This window comes from Heptranchias perlo, chromosome 20, assembly GCF_035084215.1.
Source record: "Heptranchias perlo isolate sHepPer1 chromosome 20, sHepPer1.hap1, whole genome shotgun sequence".
Classification (NCBI taxonomy): Eukaryota; Metazoa; Chordata; class Chondrichthyes; order Hexanchiformes; family Hexanchidae; genus Heptranchias; species Heptranchias perlo.
The window spans coordinates 10430600-10441395 of NC_090344.1; the positions used below are offsets into that span (position 1 = coordinate 10430600).

General features: G+C 43.5%; 1 non-coding gene across 1 annotated transcript; it reads left to right on the plus strand.

The window, feature by feature from the left end:
- Positions 1-7471: 7471 nt before the first annotated feature.
- On the plus strand, positions 7472-7553 carry trnas-cga (transfer RNA serine (anticodon CGA)). Its single transcript has one exon. It is a non-coding gene; the product is annotated as a tRNA-Ser (tRNA).
- Positions 7554-10796: the final 3243 nt, after the last annotated feature.

The following is a 10796-nucleotide window of genomic DNA, read 5'->3' on the forward strand; positions in this document are numbered from 1 at the left end:
TTTCGATCCTGTATTTGCAGTGATGACTTTTGTAAACTCCTTTTACAGGGTATGAGAAGGGGAGGATTTGCAAACATCAGTGTGAGTGGAAAAGCGCCGAGACACACACACCCGAGTGAGAGTGTTCCAGTGCACTGACTGTGGAAAGAGTTTTAACCAGTTACACAGCCAGAAAAAACATCACACCATTCACAGCGAGGAGAAACCGTACACGTGTTCTGTGTATGGACGAGGTTTCGACTGATCATCCAACCCGGAGAGACACAAAGACACCCGCACCACGGAGAAACCGTGGAAATGTGGGGACTGTCGGAAGGGATTCAATTATCTGTCTGAGCTTGAAACTCATCGACACAGTCACACCGGGGAGAGGCCGTTCACCTGCTCCACACATAACAGGAAAAGCACAGTTTCCGGTCTGGGGTCTGTTACCTGATCTCACCCAGAATGGTACTGAGCCCCACAAAGCAGGAAACGCCCAGGCTCAGTCCCAGGCCTGTGCGGAGTTCGCTGTTCTCAGGGTTGTTGGTTCGAGCCCCACTTTGGGTGGTTTGTGCTTTAATTTTTAGGCTGATTTCACAAGCGATCCCCAGTTCGAAATTCCCATGGCAGAGAGTTCAAGGAGTATTTTGTATAAACTAGATTCAAGGGCAGTATCAAAAATGTCCTCCTTGATTCTGGACCTTCATCTCTCTCCAACCGCTCGCTGCTGCAGATTGAACTTTATTTCATTTCACCCGCAGCTCGGGGTCAGTGCGGATTTGAGGGGCTTTGGGCCGGTCTCTCCCTTCACACCCATCAGAGAGGCTTTGGGCCCGTCTCTCCCTTCACAGCCCATCAGAGAGGCTTTGGGCCCGTCTCTCCGTTCACAGCCCATCAGTGCCGAGAAAAAGACGGAGAATTTTACACACATCATGTGTTCTGTAACTTTTCATAAACACTTCAGTATTTTTCACTCCGCATCCAAAATTTTGAGTTCTCCCCTGGTGTGTCCGCTTTCTGTATTTATAAACACAAGTGTATTTCGTTCCGTGTCCAACACTGTGAGGTCTCCCCTGGTCTATTTGTATTTTGTGTTTATAAAGAGTGTACATTATTGACCGGGGGTTTGTGTGTAGTGGGTTTGAGGGTGAACTCTGATTCCCACTCCCTGATGGATTGAATGGAGGAAAGAATGAATGAGAGAGAGGCGCGATGTGGGAGACGGGATGATGGAAGAATGTGTCCAAGAACCTGGTTAAAAGTGGCCAAACACAAGATAATATTAAGATACCATCAGCAGAACATTAACATAACCTGAGCTCCGAGATCTGGTCGGTCCCATTCCCCCGAAGTAAGGAATGAGCGGGAGAGGCAATTCCACCCGGTTTATGTTTTTTTTCCAAAGCAACGCCACACAGTCCAACTTGGGATGGAGCCGAAATAGCTCAGTTGAGAATGCGAAAATTTGAAAGTCCCTGGTTCAATTCCGAATTTCAGCAGAATTTGGTTGTTTTGCTCTCGTTCTTTGGGTCGAATCTGGCATTAATTTACCCTGAAATTTTAACCGGCGCTGGAGGCTTGGGGAAGGAGTCGAGAAGCATCAAGGAAGAGACATATTGATAGCATCTTTACTTAGCTTTATTTCTTTCTGCATTTTTCTCTGTTTTTTGCCTCTCTCAGCGCCGGCGAACATTTGATTTGAAGCATTTGATTCCTAAAGTGATGCCTTTTCCTCATCTCCGGGCGGCCAGACACGCTCTGTCTGTTTGATACTGCTTGTGACCATTAAAGGGCACAAGCCCCGAGTTAAACGTTTATCAGCAAACCGACAAAGCGATATTACAGCGGGAATATAACTCATTGCTTCATATTGTTAGATACTCAGTGACTCAGATTGCAATGTGTGTCAGTAAATATACCCGGATACTGAGTGACACAGATTGTAATGTGTGTCAGTCAACATACCCGGATACTGAATGACACGGATTGTAATGTGTGTCAGTAAATATACCCGGATACTGAGTGACACAGATTGTAATGTGTGTCAGTAAACATACCCGGATACTGAGTGACACAGATTGTAATGTGTGTCAGTAAACATACCCGGACACTGAGTGACACAGATTGTAATGTGTGTCAGTAAACATACCCGGATACTGAGTGACACGGATTGTAATGTGTGTCAGTAAACATACCCGGATACTGAATGACACGGATTGCAATGTGTGTCAGTAAACATACCCGGATACTGAATGACACGGAATGTAATGTTTTTCAGCAAACCGACCCAGATGCTGAGTGACACAGGTTGTCATGTTTTTCAGTGAACATACCCAGATACTGCGTGACACGGATTGTAATGTGTGTCAGTAAATATACCGGGATACTGAGTGACACAGGTTGTAATGTTTGTCAGTAAACATACCTGGAAAAATGGTTCCGGAAATGGAAAGAAATAGAGAGATAGGAAAAGAGACAGATAGAAAGAGATGGAGACACAGAAAGGTGAGTGAGAAAAGAAGGATAAATGAAGAATGAAAAGAAAGATGCGTTTCTCCGCCCCAGGGGCAAAGATATATCAAACATTGTAATGAATGCTATTCTAAAAACTATTCCCTCTGACTTTTTGCGTGAATTTCCTTGTTTGCAAAGTCTGGATTTTCAAAGTTACTAAAATAACGTAATGCATTACTGATAACTCGTATGGGGAACGAACCCGTGACCTTGGTGTTATTAGCATCACGCTTTAACCAACTGAGCTAACCGGCCTTTTATTTTTTTTACGGCCATCAGTTTGGGGCACGCGTTGGATTTTCTGTGTTTTACTTCTCACACTGCGTAATACGGTTATTGCACGAACATTGAACACACCACATCCCTTAAACATTGTTACTTGTTTCTGCATAAAACTGGCAAGGGTGTAAATCGAAATTAACAGATAAGGAGCACTTTAATGCGACAAATTTAATTCTGGTAATAATTATGTTCTGAACAGTGAAGGGCCCACCCCTGAAACACTGTCCCGCTGTTGAACCAGTGGGCAGGACCCTGAGGTACTGCGAAAATTGTGTGCTGAGGTTTCCGTAGTGTCGTGCTTATCATGTTCGCCTTTTACGTGAAAAAGCTCTTGTTTTGAGGAACTTGCTTCGGATAAACCTCCAGGCGTCAACTTGTGCTGAGAGAAGGGACAATTCTTGTTCCTTCCTGTTAACTTTAACAACGGCTGTACCAAATTCCAGGTGTCATCAACTATCAACATTTGAAACCAGACCCTTAAAATGCAGTCTGGAAAGTGGAAAATGGTGAAAGTGCATCAGACACAAAACACAAAAACATATTTAAAGTTTCATTATCCATGTTAGTATTTCCGTGAGTCAGCAGCATAAAGTTATCGGTTACAACAATTATTCACCTTTCACAGAATTTCATTAGTTTCATTAATTAATTTAATAACGTTCATTGGTCACTACAACCACAAGCTTGAGCTCGATGAAATATTAATGTTGTTAACCATGCAATGTGATGTTTTTCTCTGTTACAATCATTCAGCGCGTTCGGCTCTTAACCCAAAATTTGGTGGTTAGATGACCCCAAGGGACGATACAATATCCCGGATTTCAATGCGTGTTTTCACTGTAAGAAAATGCACCATAAATGAATTTGATGAAAAGAGACTAATATTGTTGACTTGAAATAGTTAGTGTGCTACTTGACATTGCACCACATCGGAATCCAAATTGAGATTCGGGGCCAGAAAAGCAGATGATGCACGGAGGCAGAGGGCAAGGCTGAAGTATTAAATGAGTACTTTGCATCTGTCTTCACCAAGGAAGAAGAAGCTGCCAGAGTCAGTAAAAGAGGAGGTCGTGGAGATGCTGGATTGGATAAAAATTAATAAAGAAGAGGTACTAGAAAGGCTGGCTGTACTTAAAGTGTGTAAGTCACACGGTCCGGATGGGATGCATCCTTGGTTGCTGAGGGAAGTCAGGGTGAAAATTTCAGAGTTGCTGGCCATAATCTCCAATCGTCCTTAGATATGGGGGTGGTGCCAGACGACTAGAAAATCTCAAATGTTACTCCCTTTTTAAAAACGTGTGCAAGGATAAACCCAGCAACTACAGGCCAGTCAGTTAAACCTCGGTGGTAGGGAAGCTTTTAGAAACAATAAATACGGGATAAAAATAACAGCCAGTTCTACAAGTGTAGATTAATAAAGGAAAGCCAGCACGAATTTGTTAAAGGCAAATCGTGTTTAACTAACTTGATTGAGTTTTTCGATGAAGTAAAGTGCCACAAAATAGGCTTGTCAGCAAAATTGAAGTCCATGGAATAAAAGCATGGATACCAAATTGGATAAATGACAGGAAACAGAGAGTCGTGGTGAACGTATTTTTTTCGGACTGGAGGAAGGTTGACAGTGTTGTTTTCCATGGGACTGGACTGGGACCACTGCTTTTTGATATATATTAATAACTTGGACTTGTGTGTACAGGAACAATTTCAAAAATTGCAGATAACACAAAACTAGTAAACAGTGAAGAGGATAATAATAGTCTTCAAGAGGACACAGATAATCTGGTGGAATGGGCGGACACATGGCAGATGAAATTTAACGCAGAGAATTGCAAAGTGATATATTTTGGCAGGAAGAATGAGGAGAGGCAATATAAACTAAATAATAAAATTCTAAATGAGGTGCGGGAATAGAGAGTCCTGGGGGCATATGTGACCATATCTTTGAAGGTGGCAGCACAGGCTGAGAACGTGGTCCTGGGCTTTATAAATAGAGGCATAGAGTACAAAATCAAAAAAGTTATGTTGAACATTTATAAAACACTCGTTCGGCTACAACCAGAGTATTGTGTCCAATTCTGGGCCCCGCATTTTTGGAAGGATGTGAAGGCCTCAGGGAGCATGCAGAAAAGATTTACTCGAATGGTTCCAGGGATGAGAGACTTCAGTTATGTGGACAGACTGGAGAAGTTGGGATTGTTCTTCGAGCAGAGTCGGTTGAGAGGAGATTTGATAGAAGTGATCAAAATCATGAAGGGTTTAGAAAAAGTAAATAAAGAGAAGCTGTTCCCATTGGCTGAAGGGTTGAGAACCAGAGGACACAGATTTAAGGTGATTGACAAAAGAAACCAAAGGCGAAATGAGTAAAACTTTTTTACGCAGAGACTTGTTATGATCTAGAACGTGCTGCCTGAAACGATGAAAGCAGATTCAATCGTGGCTTTCACAAAGGAATGGGATAAATACTTGAAGGGAAAAAATTGCAAGGCCACGTGGAAAGAGCGGGGGAATGAGACGAACTGGATTGCTCTGACAAAGAGATAGCACGGTCTGGATGGGCCGAATTGACTTCCTTCTGTGCTGTAATCATTCTATGATTCGATGATTGGATGGACAGAACGGTCTAAAAGGATAGGCGATCGGTTGTGGGGAGCAGGGAAACTTTCGACTGGTTGCACGGCTGTGTTACTGACGGCTCGTTGGTCTCGGATTATGGTTTTCACTTTGGGCGTTTCACTAATTGATATGTGAGAGGTCCGGGGTTCAAATTCCTGGACGAGCCCTCCTGTGTCACTATTTTCAGTGGAAATTCATTCATTTATTTTTCACATCTTTTCAGCGTTGCAGAATACAGGATTGACTTAATTCTAGAGCATGTTTGACGTTTCGTGGCTCGAATGCAGAGGGTTTGTCGACGCAACACCACATAGGGAAAGGAAAATGTCTCAACGTGGTGTGCAGATTGAAGCTGAATGTGAATCTATCTCTTTTCAGGGGTGCAGAAAGAAAATGCTCCTTCATCGGCCGGGAACCAATCCCCGTCTCCTCGGGTGGCAGGTGAGAATTCTACCAGTGAAACAGCAACGTCCAGACGGTCGCGGCTGCATGTGTCCAGTTGGAAACCTGTCTGAAAGAACATATAGTCTCACAAATCTCCTGTGAGTACCCTGTTCATTCTGATTTACAGCCGTGCATCAAAGGCGCTCGCAGCTGCGGTAGTCGCGTGGTTCAGACGTTAGATCTGAAACCCAATGGGGTATTCCGGCAGAAGTTGGAATCGTGCTATCGGCGCTATTGTGTAAAGTTTTGTTCAATGCTCAAATAAATATGAACTGGAGATAACGGGCTGCAATTCCTTCCCTCAGAGAGATACTCCACCGCGGCAGATCATTTTAACTGGGAGCCCAGTGGTCACTTGCAAAATATCAAGATACGTGAAGGGAACTTCACAATGTTCCACAACTGTCCAACACTGGGCACCGCACTTTATAAAGGATGTGAAGGCGTCAGAGAGGGTGCAGAAACATTTACTGGAATGGTTCCAGGGATGAGGTCATCAGTTACGTGGGTAGAATGGAGAAGCTGGAGTTGTTCCCTTCGAGCAGAGAAAGTTGAGTGGAGATTTGATAGAAGTGTTCAAAATCATGACGGGTTTAGATAAAGTAAATAAAAAAAAACTGCTCCCGTTGGCGGAAGGGTCGAGAACCAGAGGACGCAGATTTACGGTGGTTGACAAAAGAACCAAAGGCGATAAAAGGAAAAACTTCTTAAACCAGCGAGTGGATATAATCTGGAATGCATCGCCTGAAAGGGTGGTGGAAGCAGATTTAATCCTTGTTTCTAAAAGCAATTGGATAAGTATTTGAAGGGAAAATATTTGCAGGTATACGGGGAAAGAACGGGGGAATGGGACGATCTGGATTGCACTGAAAGAGAGCTGGCACAGGCTCGATGGGCCGAATGGCCTCCTTCTGTGCAGTGACGATTCTATGATTCTATATCTCCCAATCTCCATCGTAAATGCTGCTAACTTGACGTTAGGTTTTTTCGATACTTTTATCTCTCTATCTCTCTCTGTCTCTGTCTCTCTGTGTTTCCCCCTGATGGACTTCTCAGGCAGCCTTGAACGGCCAAAGCTGATCGAACCTGCGACACCAGCAGAGAACGGTAAAGATAGAAAGACTGAGACGGTAGGAAAACTAAAAATCCAACCCAGATGATGAACTCGCAGATAATATCTACACATTAATGTCTCTTCGTCCTCATAGTGAAAACATCAGTAATTTTATTCCAGTATAAAAAGAAAGAAAGTCTTGTCTTTATAAAGCGCTTTTCACGACCTCAAGACCTCCCAAAGCGCTATACAGCCAATGAGGTATTTTTGAAGTGTAGTCACTGTTATACTTGTGGTAGAGTGGATAATCTGCGGATGCCGAGGGAGACAACAATGTAACTTTCGAGAAATTAATTCTGAAAAGTCTCACTTGGCATGACAAGTCGCACATTCAAAACGAATGTGGTGAAGAGAGGCTAATATTGTTGATATGAAATAGTTAGTGTACAACTTCACATTGCTGTACATCGGAATAGAAAAAGTGATTGGATGGATCGCAGGATGGCCGATCGGCAATGGGTTGCACCGAATTCTGCACTGGTTGCACCCTTTTGGTAGCAGTAGCTGTTATGCTTTTGCATAGCTGCGATGGCCGAGTGGTTAAGGCGTTGGACTCGAAATCTGATGGGGTTTTCCTGCGCAGGTTCGAATCCTGCTCGCAGCGCTATTTCTTCTAGATTTGTTCAATGATCAAACAAATAAGGACTGGAGTTGACGGACCGTGTTCCCTCCCTCAGAGAGATGATCCAGCGTGGCAAATGCTTTTAATTCGGAGCCAATGGTCTCTTGCAGAGTTGCACGGCAAGTGAAAGAATCTCCACCAAGCTCCATCTTAAATTCTGCTCGTTCGCAAAGCTTGATATTTATCCGATTTGTTTCTATACTTTAATCTCTCCCTGTCCCTGTCTCTTGACTCTCTGAATTTTCCCCTGATGGACTTCTCAGGTTTTCTTGAACGGCCAAGGATGATCGAACCTGCAACACCAGCAGAGAAGGGTAAAGATGGAAAGACTGAGACGGGGGGAGAAGCAAAGGTGCAACCCAGTTGATGTATTCGGAGCTATTGTCCACACATTTATGTCTCTTCGACCTCACAGTGAAAAAAATCAGCAATTTGAGTACAGTGCACTTATGGTAGAGTGTTTAAATGCGAGTGTTGAGACATACAACAATCGAACCGTTGCCATGGTGATGACCGAATCTAAACACTAGACCACAAGGAAACGCTGAAAATTCTTTGGTGCGAACAAGCAGCCCAACGCGGCCTTTCCTACTTGCCTCTTTGTAATTCAGGTCATTATCGTGCGAGACAAGCTGCTCGCAAAAAAATGGCATTTTCTGTTCAAACTACTATCGCGACAGAAGGTGATGTTCAGGCAATGACAGCACCAAGTGCAACTAGGCATGTACATGAAATGGAAAGTGAGGTAAAATACTACCACAAGCTGCTGATGGACATGTTTCCATTTCCAAAATTCACGAACCTGAATGCAGCTCCTGGGAAAACTGCAAGGTCACGCAGGTCCATCATGAATCATTTGAAGCAACTGGCAGTTTAAAGTGGCATCTCCTCCTGCTTCTGTCGGGGGTGAAGGAGAGACACCGTCGTTATAAACGTACAGTTTGATTTTGTACAGAACTGTACAGAGAAGGAACACATATACTGGGGCTGTGAGATATTCGATATTATTCATATTTAACCACAAGAATATCCGCAGTCAGAAGCTGAAAAGAAGGGAGAGATAAGAGGCCTGAAAATAAACACAGAGCTGAATGAATCACGGAAGAGTGAAAGAAAAGTAAATCTTACCAGTTCTGCTGTGTTCCGTGCGCAATCTTGGGCGCTCCCCGATGGACTGATGGTTGGAATTTAATGCTCCCACCAACGCATGAGTTCGATTCCAAGTCAGCGAATTAACTTCAGCAAAAGTTATTAAATTAATTACATGAAACTAATTAAACCCTGTTGGTAGATGAATGACTGTTTTATTCACCATTAATCAAACGATAACTTTCTATTTCATACTGAAGGAGATGTTGACGTGATTACCGAGAGACAGTCAACACTTTAATCAGATTTTTCTGCTTTGCAGGTGATCAAATTTCATCATTTTATAGACTGTATCTTAAGAGTATGATTAAAAGCTCAGTGCAGCTGTTGTTAAATTTAAAATGAATAGGAAATTGTCGCCTTTTATTACAAGAACGCCCGAACCGGTTCTACGATCAAGATGAAAGTAACGCAACGAGGAGCATCTGATACAAAAATCCCCACCGTTTTGCTTTTCCAACATAAAGGGTGTGACATTTATTTTCTGAACATAGAAACAGTCTGGTCTCGCTCACTACAGAAATCTTCATGTCACAGCGAAACAGCTCTCCTGCAGCAAGTGCGGCCTCCGTTCGGGCCTTTCGGGGGCTTGTCTGCCAAGGAGAATTGTGATGTTCTTGCTTCCAATACATACATTGAAACCCTGGAACTTTGAGGCGAAGAATCCTGAGGAAAAATCAAATAAGAGCTCGAACAATCAAACTTCCGTGCAAACCGACATCACCAACTAGACAGGCGAAGAGGACACCTGCTGAACCAATAATTAATTGGGCTAAACTTTGAGTTTGCAGCGACCAATATAACAACTGTCTACAGTCAGTCCAAAATGAATGGTTGAAGCTTGTAGGAGTGAAAATCCAAACAGCCGGTCTTCACTCTTAAACCAGCAACTATGAAGAAAAACATGCCGGAGAAATACTCGATTTCAGTGCGGTGACACTGGACCAGAGTAAAGCTCAGTTAATATGATTGGTGAGTGGCTGGAGGGTGGATTTGGAACTCCTGACCGATTGCACTGTGCATTTTCCAGATCTGCTTGGAGCACCAATCCCTTCAATTCATCACTTACAATTCGATTCTCGGTTTCTTTTGGCTGACGCTTGGTGAAATTTTACAAATTGGAAGCGATCAGTGTCAAAGCTAACCACGTCACCGACATGCTCGCAGATACAAAGCGGCCACACTCTGCTTCAGCAAGATGAAAGCCGAGAGCGATTTCACGGTCAAATATAATGGCTAACAAAACTTATTCAAAGAAAGTGCAGGTCGTTGAGTTGCCTTTAAATTCCTGATTGTTCGCATTGAACTTCTTCCCATTGCGTTTGAGAGCCACGTGGGGCGATTTGGGGACTTCATTTCATTTTATGCAGAAGTTTCAAATGCAGTTCAAGGTCAAAAGTCCTGGGACCACTGTTGTTCACAATTTATCGGTGCTGTGACCACTGTTGTTCACAATTTACCGGTGCTGGGACCACTGTTGTTCGCAATTTATCGGTGTTGGGACCACTGTTGTTTACAATTTATCGTTGTTGGGACCACTGTTGTTTACAATTTGTCGGTGCTGGGACCATTGTTGTTCACAATTTATCGGTTCTGGGATCACTGTTGTTCACAATTTACCAGTGCTGGGACCACTGTTGTTCACAATTTACCAGTGCTGGGACCACTGTTGTTCACAATTTGTCGGTGCTGGGACCACTGTAGTTTACAATTTACCAGTGCTGGGACCACTGTTGTTCACAATTTACCAGTGCTGGGACCACTGCTGTTCACAATTTACCAGTGCTGGGATCACTGTTGTTCACAATTTACCAGTGCTGGGACCACTGTTGTTCACAATTTACCAGTGCTGGGACCACTGTTGTTCACAATTTACCAGTGCTGGGACCACTGTTGTTCACAATTTATCGGTGCTGGGACCACTGTTGTTTACAATTTGTCGGTGCTGCGACCATTGTTGTTCACAATTTATCGGTTCTGGGATCACTGTTGTTCACAATTTACCAGTGCTGGGACCACTGTTGTTCACAATTTGTCGGTGCTGGGACCACTGTTGTTCACAATTTGTCGGTGCTG